General features: G+C 39.5%; 1 protein-coding gene across 1 annotated transcript in view; it reads left to right on the top strand.

Annotated features, from left to right (window-relative positions):
* Nucleotides 1-16,984, top strand: part of AREL1 (apoptosis resistant E3 ubiquitin protein ligase 1) — a 42,708-nt gene that overhangs the window by 4,481 nt on the left and 21,243 nt on the right. Inside the window, exon 2 of the mRNA XM_036844747.1 lies at nucleotides 12,915-13,235. The gene's annotated coding sequence lies outside the window, so the exon portion shown is untranslated. The remainder of the gene's footprint in view (nucleotides 1-12,914; nucleotides 13,236-16,984) is intronic.

The raw sequence follows: 16,984 nt of genomic DNA, 5'->3' as shown, positions 1-16,984 counted from the left end.
TTTAACTAATGCTAGTTCCTTTTGGACTAGCCTTAAAGACAAAGTGAAATAAAACACAGTGAAATAAAACTGAAATAAAAGACAAAGTGAAATAAAACACATTTAAAAGCATTTAAATTACATTTCTGTTTTGAAAAATTGGGATTGGTTTAAGTAGATGACCTGTCTTTATGCTTCTGTATGTCTGCAAGGCCATCTGATTCCACTAGAACGATACAAGGAACATGAATTTGGTACCCCACATAACCCACCCAACAGACACTAAGCCCACTACTCATAGAAACCTACTAGCCATACTTAATTCTCTGTCTTTTTTTGGTGCTTGTATAAGCTCCCATGTCCACCCCAAGAACTTTGACAAAGCAAGAGAAAACACAAGTGCTAGTAAAAGTAATTACATAGTAAAAGTTGCTTTTACATTTTAAAGTTCCTTAAATGCTAGCATACTGTGGATATACAAGTGCAGAGGATTCTTTTGGTTGATCTCCCCACCTCCCTACCCCTGGCATCCATTTCCTCCTTCCTCCTAACAGATTTTTTTCCATGTATTCACTTTCCTCCCTTGCAGCCACGTGCTTCAGGGAAAGCCAACCACATCTTCACGCCAAAGGATGGGGCTGGTTGGCTAAGAATAATTCCATCCGTCTTTACCAGTCTCTAATTTAGGAAAGAAAATGTAATTCAATCTTGGTCAATGACGTGAGAGATTAAGTTTGCTGTAGGCTTCTGGAAAAGTCCTTCCTATGCTTTCATTGTATTTTCTATTCATTATTCTTTTTGATCAGAGATCAGCTAAAGATAATCTAAGAATATACAAAATACATTTTCTGTTGTGTCCCTTTGTTTTTATCCAGAGATCCAGCCCAGGTTATTTTAAACCCCTGTCTTGTCCACTTAGGGAAGTTTAACTCCAAGGATACCCCTTGGTGTATGTGGTGAAACTGTTAGGAAAACAGTTAAAACCTCCCAAGTGTGATCTAGTTTTTCATATCTTGGTGAAGAAGGAAACCCAGCTGGGCTGCATAAATGGTTTATATCCGTAGAAAAGAAACGAAAAGATTTTGAAAAAACGTTTTAACCAAGCATTACCTAAACTGGGGCAGTGACTTGGGAGGCATGATCAGAATCCTAAGGGGGAGTGAGAATGTAAAGTGGGGAACCATATGTACTTTTTTTAAAAACCAGATTTTATGTTGGAATAATTTTAAGTTCATAGAAAAAGATGCAAAATAGTACAGCAAGTTCCTGTATACCTTTCACTCAGATCTCTCCCTAATGTTAACGTCTTACATAATCGTGGTACATTTTGTCACATCTAAGAAATTAACATTGGTATGACATTGGACTACAGACTTTATTTAGATTTCATAAAGTTTTCCACTAATATCCTTTTTCTGTTCCAGGATACCACACTGCATTTAGATCACGTGTAATTTTGATAAATTAGGGTTTCCAGTGAGCTTTTTCTGTGCCATGTACGTGGTCCAATAATCCCCTCTGACCAGTGCTGAGGACAGAAAGTCACTGACCATGAGAATAAACAATACCACATAGGTAGTGTTTTGTAGCCTTTGATTCCCAGAGCACTGTCAACTCAGTGGGAAAGTTGGCTTTGCTCCCAGGAGGGTGGTGTGAAGTTTCCTGAGAAGCTTAAGAGCTGTTCCTGATTGAGGGTCCCTTCCCAGCCTCCACTAACACTGTGTGTTCACCTCATAGATTTTACTATATGGAACTATCACCAATTATTTACTTGTCTGTCTTCTTTACTAGTTTGTTTCTAAGGGGTCAGGGACTATCTTATTTTGGAATCCTAAGCATCCAACATATTGCTTGGCATGTAATAGGTTCTTTTTTTTAATTATTATTTGTTTATTTTTGGCTGTGTTGGGTCTTCGTTGCTGTGTGCAGGCATTCTCTAGTTGCGGTGAGCGGGGACTACTCTTCGTTGCAGTGCGTGGGCTTCTCATTGCTGTGGCTTCTCTTGTTGCAGAGCACGGGCTCTAGGCGCATGGGCTTCAGTGGTTGTGGCTCATGGGCTCTAGAGTGCAGGCTCAGTCAGTAGTTGTAGTGCACGGGCATAGTTGCTCCGTGGCATGTGGGATCTTCCCACACCAGGGCTCGGACCCATATCCCCTGCATTGGCAGGGGGATTCTTAACCACTGTGCCACCAGGGAAGCCCCACGTAATAGCTTCTTTTTTTTTTTTTTTTTTTTTTTTAATTTTATTTATTTATTTATTTATTTTTGGCTCTGTTGGGTCTTTGTTTCTGTGCGAGGGCTTTCTCTGGTTGCGGCAAGTGGGGGCCACTCTTCATCGCGGTGCGCGGGCCTCTCACTATCGTGGCCTCTCTTGTTGCGGAGCACAGGCTCCAGGCGCGCAGGCTCAGTAGTTGTGGCGCACGGGTCTAGTTGCTCCGTGGCATGTGGGATCTTCCCAAACCAGGGCTTGAACCTATGTCCCCTGCATTGGCAGGCAGATTCTCAACCACTGCGCCACCAGGGAAGCCCCACGTAATAGCTTCTTAATACACATTTGAAGAAATTAATAAACACTTGTTTGGTAACATTGATTATTAGGTCAACAGAAGTTTTGTTTTGAATACCATAAGTGTTGAGTTTCTCCTTCAAATTGAGCCATCTTAAGTTGCCATTTCTGTGGCTAGTTGAGTTTTTCTTCCCAGAATCTTAAACAAAGAACTATAGAGTATTCATTTAAGGTTCCTCTTTCTTCTGATTATATAAGTAATTTATTTTCCTTAAAAAATAAGAGTAGAACTGAAAGTAATAGATGTAGTAGAGTTAGAAATTGTGCTAGCCTTTGAGTATCTGTGTGACAATTCCGGTTTCACCGCACTGGGCTGTAGATCTGGCTGTTTGCCTGCCACTTCATGCACAGTTAATGATATAAAAACTTCCTAGGCTTATTGAGGGAGACGGCTTGTCAGATTCAGAGAATTAGTTTAAAATTTTTCCTGTTACAGCCAAGATTCAGTGGCCCAGGGTCACCTAAGCATAAAAGCTGCCATGGTATGGGAACACAGGGGCCTGTTCTAAATCTGTGGATCGGGCACAGTAGAGTCAGTTTGGTAAATAGAAAAAACATCAGGGTAGGAAGGAGTTGTAAATTAAAGCTGCTGTTTTCTTGATTTAGAGTAAAGACTGTGACAGGGGCATAGATGAGCCAGTCTTCTATTTTGTTTTTCTCCAGACATCCCATGAAGTTCCAAAATGAGCAATGATAATTTCTTGTTTCATTTCTCCCTGTTTTACTAACATTAGCTTTATATAAATTTCTCCTACTTTCTTTGAACTATTCTGTATTCCAGGGGGCATAGAATAGTTTTAGATATACTATTCATTTAATTTTGAGTCTGAAGAACTCTGGATTATTTTAAAGAGACTGATGTAATGGAATCCAAGTTGAATTAAGAAATGTAGAATTACTTTTAAAAACAAGCATCAGGGATCCAGAAATTTTATGTCATTTGAGGAGAACTGAGGGACTAAGATCTTGCCTGCATTTAGAAATGCCGTTTATTAGATTGAAGAAGTGGAACATCTGTTAAAAGATTAAAATCTTTCCAATTCTGAAATAGACTATAACTTAAATAGTGGTTGTTAATGTGGGAAGTTGATTTTGAAAGAAACAAAGGGATAATAAAACTGTGTGACTAATTATGAGATAAATGGAATGCAGATGTTTCTTAAAAAATCTTGTTTAAAACTTTGACAGTGGATTTCCCTGGTGGCACAGTGGTTAAGAATCCACCTGCCAATCCAGGGACATGGACTCGAGCCCTGGTCCGGGAAGATCCCACATGTCGCGGAGCAGCTAAGCCCGTGCACCACAACTACTGAGCCTGCGCTCTGGAGCCCGCGTGCTGCAACTACCGAAGCCCGCGCGCCTAGAGCCCGTGCTCCGCAACAAAGAGTAGCCCCTGCTTGCCCCAGCTAGAGAAAGCCCGCGTGCAGCAACGAAGACCCATCGCGGCCATAAATAAACAAACAAACAAACAAATAAATAAATAAATAAAAATTTTAAGAAAACTTTGACAAGAGATTTTCTTATGCAAAACTTTTAGGTAAAACTTATAGAAGAAAATCTTTGTGACGTTGAGTTAAGCAAAGAATTTTTTAAAGAAATAAGACATGAAAAAGCACAAACTATAAAAGGAAGAAAAAGGTTAATAAGTTGGATTTCATCAAGTTAGGAAAATTAGAAACTTTTACTCTTTAAACAACACTGTTAAGAAAATGAAAAAGCAAGCCACAGAAAATATTTGCCGAATGTATAGCTAATAAAGGACTTGTATTCAGAATTTATAAAGAACTCTTACAACTCAGTAGTAAGAAGACAGCTCAGTTTTTTAAAATGGCAGAAGATTTGGATACCAAAGAAGCTTTATAAATAGCCAACAGGCCCATGAAAAGATATTCAATATTGTTAGTCCTTAGGGAAATTAAAAGCACAGTGAGATACCACTTCACACCTATTAGAATGGGTAAAATTTAAAAGATTGATAATACCAAGCATAAGTGTGTATAGTAACTGGACCTCTCATACATTGCTGGTGGAAGTGCAAGGTGGTACAGCCACTTTGGAAAACAGTTTGGCAGTTTCGTGTAGATGAAGTATATACTAACCACGTGACCTAGCAATCCCACTCTTAGCTGCTTACCCAAGAGAAATGAAAACGTGTGTCCACATTACACTTGTACTTGAATGTGTACCCATAATAGCCCCAGCCTGGATAGAATGTCCTGTACTGGTGAGTGGATAAACAAATTGTTGTACGTCCACATAATGGATGACTACTGGCAGCAGTAAAGGGGAATGAACAACTGATACAAGTAATGGCATGTATGGAGCTCAAAAGTGTTATGTCACACACAAAAGACTACATTTTCTATGTGATGTCATTTCTGTGGCATTCTGTAAAAGGCAAAATTATAGCAAAAGAAGGTACATCAGTGGGGGTGGAGGAGGGGGCTGACTGCAAAGGATCATGAGGGAACTTTTGGGGATGATGAAATGTTCTGTATCATGATTGTACTTTATATCATAACCTTATACAGTTGTCAAAACTCTTAATTGTATGCTCTAAATTGGTGACTTACTAGATATAAATTATACTTCAGTGAAACTGATTTTGAAAAGAGATTTGACAAGAGATTTTTTTTTTAACCAGTGATTTATATAGGATTAGAGAATGGATTTAAATTAGTTTGGATCTGAATTTGTTCTAGGCATTAAAATAATTTTGAAATAATAATATCACTGAACTGAGTTGCAAAGAGCTTACTAGTTATCAGTGTTGGGTCAAGTTTAGGTTAATATTATTAATGAAAATAGATGGAAATAAAATACAAATTTTATTTGAAGAAGTTGCTAGATCAGAGAATGAGAGTTCTAAATAACTAAGGAAAAAAAACTTGAGGGCTGATTTTGAATTCCCCCTCTGGCCTAAATCTTTACTCGGTCTAATACAGTTGACCATCAATTTCTAGAAATAGTCACTTCCTTTTGCCTCCAATAAATTACTTTTATTGGGTGGGCAAAAAAGTACCTTCGGGTTTTTAAGTAAAAATAAAAGGCACAGTTTTCATTTTCACCACGAACTTTATTGAACAACATTTTCACCCTTCCACTACCTTCTGCCATTTTTCAGGCCACTTCATAATTCCATCTTCCCAAAACTTTTTATCTTTTTTGAGCAAAGAACTGTTCCAGGTGCCTTTTACAGTCTTTCAGGGAATTGAAATTTTTTCCATTAAGAGAATTTTGTTAAGACCGAAATAAATGGAAATCTGAAGGTGCAATGTCTGGTGAATACAGCGGATGAATCAGAACTTCCCAGCCAAGCTCTAACAGCTTTTGCCTGGTCATCAGAGAGACATGCAGTCTTGCGTTATCCTGATGGAAGATTATGCATTTTCTGTTGACTAATTCTGTATGCTTTTCGTCGAGTGCTACTTTCAGTTGGTCTAGTTGGGAGCAGTACTTGTTGGAATTAATCATTTGGTTTTCCGGAAGGAGCTTATAATAGAGGACTCCCTTCTAGTCCCACCATGTACACAACATCACCTTCTTTGGATGAACTGGCCTTTGGTGTGGTTGGTGGTGGTTCATTTCACTTGCCCACGATCTCTTCCATTCCACTTTGTTGTACAGTATCCACTTTTCATCGCCTATCACAATTCGTTTTAAAAACGGAACGTTTTCATTACGTTTCAGTAGAGAATTGCATGCAGAAATACGATCAAGAAGCTTTTTTTCTCTTAACTTATGTGGAACCCAAACATCAAAGTGATTCACATAACCAAACTGGTGCAAATGATTTTCAATTCTTGATTTGGATATTTTGAGTATGTCGGTTATCTCCCGCGTGATATAACGATGATTGTTCTCAATTATTGTTTCAATTTGATCGCTATCAACTTCAATTGGTCTACCCGACCGTGGAGCATTGTCCAGCAATAAATCTCCAGCACGAAACTTTGCAAACTACTTTTGACACATTTGATTAGTCACAGCACTTTCTCCATACACTGCACAAATCTTTTTGTGCGTTTCAGTTGCATTTTTATCTTTCTTGAAATAATAAAGCATAGTATGCCGAAAATGTTGCTACACAAAAATTCACCAATTTTGATAAGTCTTTTTTTAAATGCACACTGATATGACAGCTGTCACATACAATCTAACAATTGTTTCGAATGAAGTTAAAGACAGCTAAGTGCTACTAGAGCCATCTTAAAACCAAATGAACCTTTTGGACAACCCAATACAATTTTTCTCCTCTGAGTTTCTTCTCATTTTGATTTGCTAGCTCTTTTTTGTGGGCAAGGGCAGGATATATTTAAAGTTGATCCCCTCAGGGTTCTATGATTAGTCTTTTTCTTGGTCTGCCTGCTTTTTCTGGCAGTCTTTTCCCATTCCCCATGTCTTTTATCTGCCATCAGGATCCTGGTATCTATAGCTTCAGATGCTGATTTCCACTCGTCTTGTGGATATACTCACCTGGATATCCTATAGACACTTTAAACTTAACATGTTCAGTTTTGCACTCATTACTTTCCTTACATATTTGTTCTGCCTCCTTAATTCTCTACCATTATTCATCCAGGCTCCCAAGCATAGAAAATCCTGATTTGTCCTTGGCTTCTTGCTCTCCTTGATCTTTTCAGCCTCGCAGATCACCGATCTGTTGCTTCTAACAGAAATAAAGCATATGCTAGTCTCTCCCTCTCTACATCACAGCCAGTGCCTAGTAGCTCCCTTGGGCCAGTATCCTCTTGTCTCTCAGCCATTGATCTGTCTTTCTCTTCAGAGTCTCTTTCAAATTGCCCCCAGAGTTACTTCTTTTTAAATGTGTGATCCTCTTACTCCCTTAGTTAAAAAACATCTCTTGTGGTTTTGTTGTCGTTGTTGCTTAGAGTCTAATAAAATGAAGTCATATTCCTTTAAAATTCCAAATTAAATTATTTCTGAGCTCTCATTCTTCTTATCCCAGGAATGTCTGCCCCCCTCCCTTTTTGGAGGTTCTTCCTGATGCATCAGTATTCCTGGGTAAGAGGGTAGGCTCTGGAATCACACTGCCTGGTTCCGTCAGTTGTCAGCTTAGTGACTACAGACAAGTTATTGTAGCGCTCTGTACCTCTGTTTCCTAATCTCTAAAATACGCATAATAATATGGTTACCTTATATGGTTGCTGTGAGAGTTAAATGAGATAATATATGAAACGCTTCAAACAGTGCTGGCGTATAGTAAGTTCTCAGTGCAGGTGGATTCTTGTCTTTATCATTATACTTGAAAAAGAAATCCAGAAAACTTAGTATTTTGGATTGTTGCTGTGGTTGTTTCCAAAAGAGATTTCTCTGGATCTCTCATCTTTCCTGATGAGGAACGAATATAAATGAAAACTGTATAACTTGGCTGAACCAAGTTCCCTCAGGTACACTCTGTGCCATCTTCCTCATTTATTTGGGTTGGGCTGCTTGGGCACAAACCGCCATCATAACCTGGCAACCCCACAGCTTGGTTTGCACATAAAGGCGTATCCCCCAGGGCTCTCGTGTGGTCCCAAGTCACCTGGGTCTAGTTGCCAGTCTCAGCTCGTCCTCCCTTCCCTTATATTCCAAGTCTTGCTCCTCAAGCGCAGCTGAATTCCTTTTCTCAGTGCATCTCCATTTTGTATCTGAGGCAACTGAAGATAAGCTAAGTAGCTTGTCCAGGATTGCTTAGTTGTGAGATTCATGCTCTTGACCGCTGCACTGTACTGTACTTAGAATCAGTCACCCTGGTTTGGCCCAGGTGGTTTTCTAAACACTTTGCTTTTGTAATGCTTAACTTTTTATCACTCTCTCTCGACTCAGTACTTTTCTTATGCTGCTGCTTCTACCTAGGATAGCAGTACTTTTTTTTTTTTCTTTCTGCCATGCTTACTCATTCTTAAGTAATAGCCCCTTTGCCACTCCTGTGGACTTCCCCACTCAGGCAAAGTTACGTCTCTCCTTCCTTTGCCCTCCACATATTGTTTTTTCCTCTTTTGTGGTACTTGCTACGTTGTATTGTCCAGCTCCCACATTGGACAGGGTTCGTGGAGGTTAAGAAAAGACCCCGTCTTATTTATTCTTGTGACCTTAGCTTTTAGCACACAGTCTGGAATGCCACAGATGCTCAACAAATATGAAATGAATGAAGAATGAATGATACAGAAGAACCTGAAGATGTTGGTGGTGAATTATAGTGAATTTGCTAAAACACAAAGTTTTAGCAAATAATTTTAAGCTAAGAGAAAATACAGATATCTAGAGATGGAGGAACATAGCAGAAAAAATAAAATGTGAGTATATGAAATGAGTGGTAACGGTGTAGTATATCAGCAGTTGCAGTGCTTTTCCAAATTTTCGGCTCAGGTACCTCTAATGGTAGAGGATAGGAGGCATGTAACCCTTTGGGGGCTGGGAACAGAGCCCCAAGGAGCCTTTCTGCCTCAACTACAAAATATATATGAACGTTTTGAACATACCCATGTTTTATCTTTAGAAATTCTTGCATATTTTGCATTCTATTTTATTATCTATGAGTTTGTTTTACCATGAAAATATTTTTTCTCCCCACCACCTCATCCTCTAATAACTAGACGCAGTGGGAACGTGTCCATTTATCCTCTGTCTTCTAGCACATTCTGGCATGCCCCAATGCGCACATCTGGGGAGCATGGAATGGGGTTATAGTCTAATACAGCAGCATTCTAGCTTTCTGTTTTGGGGGATAGTCTAGTCAGGAGTATTATGTCACGGAACCGAGGAGGGTGAGCTCATCTTGTTCTTACTAACGAGGCTGTTCCTGGAAGGCTGCAGTCAGTTGGAGGCACCTCATTACCAGATCGCTGGCGACCAGCTGGAGAGAGTTCACAGAAGACCCACAGGAATGATTAAGAGACTGGAGGGGCTGATGGATGAGGAACGGATAGAAATGAAAATTGCATAACTTGGCTGAACCAAGGTAGCAGGAATACACAACTGTATAAGTATCTCAAGAGTATAAACTTGATGGGGGAAGGCAATCTTTTATGGTGGGATTTTGGGGTGGGGAGAGTAAACCAAGGGTGAAATTAAGCAAAGGAAAATATAAACTAATAATCTAAAGTGTCTGTTGGTACACTTTGTTTCTTGGAACCTCCTTAGTTGGACCACTCTAACTTGTGGGCCTTTTGCTAATTGAATGATTTGTTTTTTTTAGTTTGACTTCCGTGGACTTGAGGCTGGTGCTTCTCTGTGTAGAGAATGCTGGAGACTACATCTTAACAAAGCAAACGTCTTTCTTTTGTCCTGTCTTGTTTTGTGGGACTCAGTGGTTGATATTTGGAACTCCTGTGTGCTGCCACTATCTCTTTATGCACTAGAATTCTGAAGTGGACTTTCACATAGTTTTCTTTTTTTAATTAATTTTTTATTGGAGTATAGTTGATTTACAATGTTGTGTTGGTTTCTACTGTACAGCAAAGTGAATCAGTTATACATATACATATATCCACTCTTTTTTAGATTCTTTTCTCATATAGGTCATTACAGAGTACTGAGTAGAGTTCCCTGTGCTATACAGTAGGTCCCAGCTTTTTAGAATAGCACTGTAAAAGTAGAGACTCAGTATGTATTGTAGTAATTTTAGAAACCCAGATACAGTATTTGGTCCCTGAGGTACTATAGCCTTGATGAAATCCAAGCATGATTGTATGAAACGCGTACTTTGGGAAATGATTGTATAAAATTCCTATTTGGGGTATGGAAGGCATAAAACTTTTAAATAACGGTTGAAATTAGCCAGGAGAAACATTTGCATAATGTTGCCAGTTTTATAGCCCTTTACCTAAGAAGGGGTAGTAGAACTAGAAAAAAGTGATCTTTATGCTTTTTTGATATATAAAAATGAGTTCATTTATACAACACATTTATGTACCTTTAAGACTAAGTCATCTATACCAGAGATTGGTAAACTTTTTTTTGTAGATGGTCAGATAGGAAAGCTTTGTAGGCCATACATCTCTGCTGCAACTACTCAACTCTGTGTTGTAGTTCAAAGGCAGTCAAAGACAAAATGTAAACGAACAAACTTGGCTGTGTTTATTCTTCTTTTAAAAAACTTTTTTTTTAAACAAAAACCGGTAGCTGTCTGGATTTGGCCTGCAGGCTGTAGTTTGCCAACTCCTTCTGCAATAGACCCTTGCTCCTGAAAGCATGGTCTGCAGACCAGCAGCATCAACATTACCTGTGAACCTGTTAGAGATGCAGAATATTGTCCCTTCTCAGCTGACTGCTCTAGAGTCTAGACCATGTTTCCTGAACTCTAACATGCATAAGAATCACCTGGGGAGCTTGTAAAAGTATGGACTCTGAGGACTTCCCTGGTGGCGCAGTGGTTAAGAATCCGCCTGCCAATGCAGGGACACGGGTTCAATCCCTGGTTCGGAAGATCTCACATGCCGCAGAGCAACTAAGCCCGTGCGCCACAACTACTGAGCCTGTGCTGTAGAGCTGAGAGCCACAACTACGGAGCCCATGTGACACAACTACCGAAGCCCTCGCACCTGGGCCTGTGCTCCGCAGCAAGAGAAGCCACCGCAATGAGAGAAGCCTGTGCACCACAACAAAGAGTAGCCCCCGCTCACCTCAACTAGAGAAAGCCCGCGCACAGCAACAAACACCCAGCGCAGCCTAAGTAAATAAACAAACAAACAAAAATATTGTTAGCTTATTTGAAAAAAAAAGGGTAACTTGCCTTTTTAGGGAGAAAAAAAAGAGTATTTAGAAACTTTTTATGTGTTCCTGCATCATTAAGAATTTGGGGGACTTCCCTGGTGGTCCAGTGGTTAAGACTCTGCGCTTCCACTGCAGGGGGCACAGGTTCGATCCATCCTGTATGCCGTGTGGCACAGCAAAAAAAAAGAATTTGGAAAATACTAAAAGGTACAGGTAGAAAATAAAAATGTCTATAATTCAAAACACCTAGAGATGAGCACATTTTTATGTTGCTCCTTCTAGTCTCCTTTATGTAATAATAATATTTTAAAAATTGGACTCATGATATGTAAATAATTTTGTGCTTGCTTTTTCATTTAACATTTTATTTGTGAGTGATTCACTGTGATATTCCTTTAAAGTGTAATTTTTTTAATGCTTATATAGCATTCTAATGGATCTCTTATAGTTTATGCAGTTCTTCTCTTGTTTGTGGCTCCTTTAAACTGGTTCCGATTGCTAGTTGACCCAGGTTTTGGCTGATGTACTTGGCAAGTCTATCACCATATTTTAAAATAATTACACATACTTATTTATTTTTAATTGTAAAAGTTTGACAGCTTGTTTGATCTGGTGGCTTTCACCCATTCTGTTCTTCTGGTCTTGTTAGCATTTTGTGTTTTCTTTTTTGGTCTCCCACGATAGAGAGGCAGTAGAGTGGTCAGCAGAAGCATGGAGTCTGAGTCCAGGTTGTCTGGGTTTGACTCAACTCTACTATGTACTGTGCGTAATCTTGAGAAAGTACCTTGAGAAAATGCCTCAGTTTCCTCATCTGTAGAATAGGGATAATTGTATCTGTGTCTTAGGGTTGTGAGTTAATGCATATGAAGCACTGAGAACAGTTCCTGCCATGTGGAAAGGGACTGTCTCTTTTCATTTAGTGATCAGTAGTTTCTTCTCATGTGTTCTATGGCGGCTGTTCTTGCCAGAATCCCCTTTCTGCTACACTGAGTTCATGAATATCTTTGAGTTACAGACTGACTTTACCGAACTTTGTTACTCACTGACTTTATCTTGAATGTTCACAAAAATTTTCCGCTTACTCATGGTAGCAAATTTTACTGTTTTAAAGATAAAGTCAGCATTGTTTAACCCTGTCTTGGAAATGCATACATGGGCACAAAGGGAGCAGACTGCATAGGCTGATTGATTGGGTTTTAAAGCCCTTTGGTGGTTTCCCCTTTCCAGCTGAGTATTACCTTGATTCCTTATCAGGGCATACAAGGCCCTTTGCAGCCCAGCCCCACCTGTGCTCTCCTTTCATTTCTCTTCACCTTGTTCCCAGCCCCGTTTAAAGTGAAACTGGGTGTGTGGTTGTGACGAGGCTCACTCTAAATCTGTGCTCTACTCTGCATCGACTGAAGGGTTGCAATCCACTGAAGTGCTGGAGCTCCCTTCTGGGGAGTGACACAGCTAAGCCCGTGAGATCGCCACTTGGCTTTTCTTGCGGACTTTTAATTGGGAAAACTTGGTCAGAGATTACCTGCCCTTGGTTATTTTTAGTGCCACAGGGTTTCCATTGTCTATTCTATACCTCTTCTTTGTTGTTTTCTGGGGGTTCTCTTTGAGAGATAAAAACCTATTCCACTGACTCTTTTTTTCTTTGTAGCGTAGGATCCCGAGACAGCAGAACAGATGCACCCTTTGGCAGCCAATTGCACCCTGCACTAGACAGAAGTCCAGGGATGTTATATTTTGGAATTATATTTCTCCACCGTGGAATTCATGCAGTTCATTCCAGAAACATTGACCCTCTGCTTCTGTGACACACCCTCGCTGAAGGTCTGATGGACAGACACTTTCTCTTGACCCTGCAGCTGTTTTCTTTCATGTGGAAGTTGGAAGACAAGGTGAAAGTGGCCAAAAGTTACCTGCTTTGGTGAATAAGTATGCTCCCCTTGGTTCTCAGAACATGGGCCCTCGTTTAAAGGTAAGGTGACAGACTAGTTAAGATTTACTTATTATTGGGATGTAGAACATGGACTCAGTGACCAGTTTCTAAGCCCTCTCAGCAGGGGATAGCATTGACGTGCACAGTTGCAGTTAGAATTGACTTTGCTCCCAGCAGGGCAAATTTAAATATGAAGAAACCAATTCTTCATTTCTGGGAATAGACTTTTTTACAACCAATCTTCAATGTTAGGGCTAAAATTTATTTGATATTGTAATTATAAATCTTTTACTAAAAAATAAAAAAGGCAAAGAGTTTTAGAATATGTATGTCAATCAACTTTCTAACATTCCCTTGAGACATTTCCCCTTTCCCTTTTTTGTAGGTAATGTGAGCCAAAGTTCTGTAGTATTAAGCAACTTGCCCAGGATCTTTTAGTAAGCAAGTGATATTTCTGCATTAGATAATTGGTACTGCATTCCAGTTTCCTTTGTAACGCTTTATTTTTATTTCAAAAGATTTAAAAAGGGGCCGTAAGCGTTTGTCTTTCTAATTTTATCCTCAGTAAGATTGGGTAATGCTTTTCATACTTTCTTTTACCGGTTTCTTAAATCTTTTCTCTTCCCAAATACTTCACTATCCCTATGATTCCGCTCTTTTTCATGATTCACTGTTATATGAGGTTAAGAACACTGGGCTTCAGAGTCACTTAACCTGCTGGGAGGTGTTCAGCAAGTCAACTTTTCTAAGCCTAGGGTTTTTATTTTCAAGTCTCTAAAATAAGAATAATAATGCTTATTTACCAAGTTGTATTGGTGACAATTACTTGGGCTAACATGTAAAACACCTAGTACATTGTTTGACCTGTGGTAAGTGGCTCAATAAGGGGGTTGTAAGTTATGGGTTTACTACTATGAGGTGGGGTGGGAGCAGAGACAGGGCAGAGAGGGCACGACAGGTACAGTAAGAGGGCAGAAAATGCCTACAGAAGAGGTGAATCTGGAATAAAAGTGATTTGAGGGGTCACCCTAAAAGGAAACCCTGTACTCAAAGACAAAGGCATGGAAGCTTTGTGACAGCATCCAGAAAGGAGGAAAATGCAGAAGGAAGGCAAGTTTAGAATGTGACCATGGGTAAAATTGAGAGATGGGTAAGTATTGTTGGGGAGTTTTTTTGAGAGGTATTGTAGAGAAGTGGGACAGTTTATAAAGATCACATCAATGAGTGATGAATTGACAGAGCTAACTCCCTGATCACAAGGAGGCTTCACAGAGAAGAGAGGAGAGTTTGGAAAAAAGTAATAATTGGTATGCTGAGTTTTAAATAATAAAGGGAATTGGAGTAGAAATGTAGACTTGACCTTTTGGAAAAGGTCTAGGTGATCTAGATCAGTGGTGATGATTTGGTTGAGTGACAAGCGAATGGGGGAAAAAATGGACAAGGACTTAACAAGGTCAAGTTCATTATTATCAGCCATGAGGACCAAGACTATGGCTGTTCCACACCGTTCCCCCAGTATCTGGCGTATTAAGTAGGTACTCAGTATTTGTTGGATGAGTTATTTTAGTATTAATTTTTTAACTCTTCATTATAAAAATTTTCAGACATAAAATTAGAAAAGTTTAAAGAACTCCCACATAGGCAGAGATTTTAAGTATGGTAAGAGAAGCCTTGCCTTTTGTAGTTCTGATGCATTTCTCATTGAATGAAGTGTGGACCAATAGAGAGGTTCCCTCAGTTTCTTACTGGCTCTGAAACAAAGGAGTAGTGATGCTGCTACTACTATTGATAATAATTATAATAATAATTAAAACTGAGAACTCACTGTGTGCCAGGCACCATTCTAGGCTGTTTATATGTGTTAACTCTTTTCATCCTCACAACACCCCAGTGAGGTACACACAGATATTAGCCCCATTTGATGGATAGGGAAACTGGCAGATTATAGAGAGATTAAATAAGTTGTCCGTGATTACCCTGTGAGTGGTAGAGAACAGATTTGAACCCAGGTAGTCTAGCTCTAGTCTAGTCATGCCCTCATCCTCTATATTATTCTCTTTGCTCTACTGTTTGATTTGAGAGTCTTGATGGCCGTGGAGAGCTATATTGAAGTCCTATCACACTAAAGGAGATGGTGTCATAGAAATTATTAAACTACATCTCTTTTTACGGCAATGAGAATTCTGAAGCTTAGACAGGTCACACAGTTGCAGCCCTGGAACTGGTCTCCAGGCTCTGACTTACTGCTTGTCAGCTGCCTCTCACAGAAAAGGCTGTTGTGGTTGTCAGAGACAGTACATAGGAATTTTCCCAGCCCTCATGATGTGTGCCATAAATTTAGCATTGCTCTATTCCTCTAAGGAGTAAGAGACTTAAGACCACAAGTCTGTAACATCACCTACATATACTTCATTTTCTACTGAGTGCTATGACTTTGCTGAGGGCTAAATGTTCACGTCCAGGGTCAGATTGAATGATGTCCAACTGAGGGAGTATTTAAGACAACTAAACTGCTGGTTTTGGTTCCACCAAGTCACCTAGTATATCCTATAAGGCACAGACAGTTGCTTTTTGAGAGATGATAGCAGCTTTTCAGCATAGGGTCCCAGGAGATGAGATTCTTGTTTGGGAAGGAGGCTCACTAGTTGTGATCTCAGATACTGAGTTAGTATATTGTCCTCTGTAATAGACCCTTTGGAGAGCAGCTTAATTCATGAGTATTGACAGTGCTAATGTTCCCTGTGTGGATTTCTTTTCTGGTAGGACTTTGGACACCAGTCTAAATAGGGATTTCTATGAAACTTGACATGGTCATTCCTCAAATTACCTACTCCCTATGGATTCCATTGGATATATTGTTATCAAAGGATCTAATGGCCATTTTTGGTCACTCTTTCTCTTAAATTTTCCCAGCATAATTAGACATAAAAGCACACTTGGTTAGAAAAAAAAAAAAAAGTTGTTTTGGTCCCTCCCAAATCTGAGCATAGAAATTTTCAGCTGTCTTGTCTCTAAGTTATATACTAGTGCTGATAAAAGGTGCTGGGTTGAGATAACATTGATAACCTTAATATATATTGACTTGGAAAGAAAGAATGAATTTAGTGCATTGTGGATTGGAGAGCATGTACAGTCTATGTTAAGGTCAAAACTCAGTGATAAGATAGGAATGTCAGTGTGCATTGCATTTTTCCTTGGCAGTACAGTGGGTGGTTCAAATGAGTAATAAGATTGAAGTCTTATTCTGGAGATAAGTCTAATAACAGTGAAAGTTTCCCCTCAGACTCTGGCCCCTGTTTGAATTGTTCTGACCTTGGCAGGCATCACTTAGGATGAGAAGGACAGTCTCCTCCTTTGCTTCCTTCCTCTCCTTGGCCTCTCTGCTGAGCTCATCTTCCACAGGGCCCATTAGTTTGTCTGATTGGTAACAGCAAAAGAAAATGGTTTCTCTTACATGGCCATTGCTTATTATTGGGATGACCCAGAGTTCATTTTAATTACATAATGCCAACATGATGATAATAATCCTTTTAAACATTTTATATAACTATTTCTACTTAGATGAATTACTTCCAGAAGGCAAACATAAGGGGAAAGTGACTCCATTATCTTCCTTGCCTGTGTTAATTAGTACCACTTTGCATGGGGGAGGTAAACTGTCTTGGGGCCCTGGATCCAAGAAGATGAAAGCCATGCTATTACATTTTGTAATTAGAAGTGGCTGTTTGTGGTATTCCTAACGTGGTCGGTAGATTGGAAGTCTTTAGGGGGAATGATGGTCTCTCTTT

Source organism: Balaenoptera musculus, chromosome 2, assembly GCF_009873245.2.
Source record: "Balaenoptera musculus isolate JJ_BM4_2016_0621 chromosome 2, mBalMus1.pri.v3, whole genome shotgun sequence".
Classification (NCBI taxonomy): Eukaryota; Metazoa; Chordata; class Mammalia; order Artiodactyla; family Balaenopteridae; genus Balaenoptera; species Balaenoptera musculus.
The sequence above is the reverse complement of the archived record's forward strand: the minus strand, read 5'-3'. Positions and strand labels throughout refer to the sequence as shown.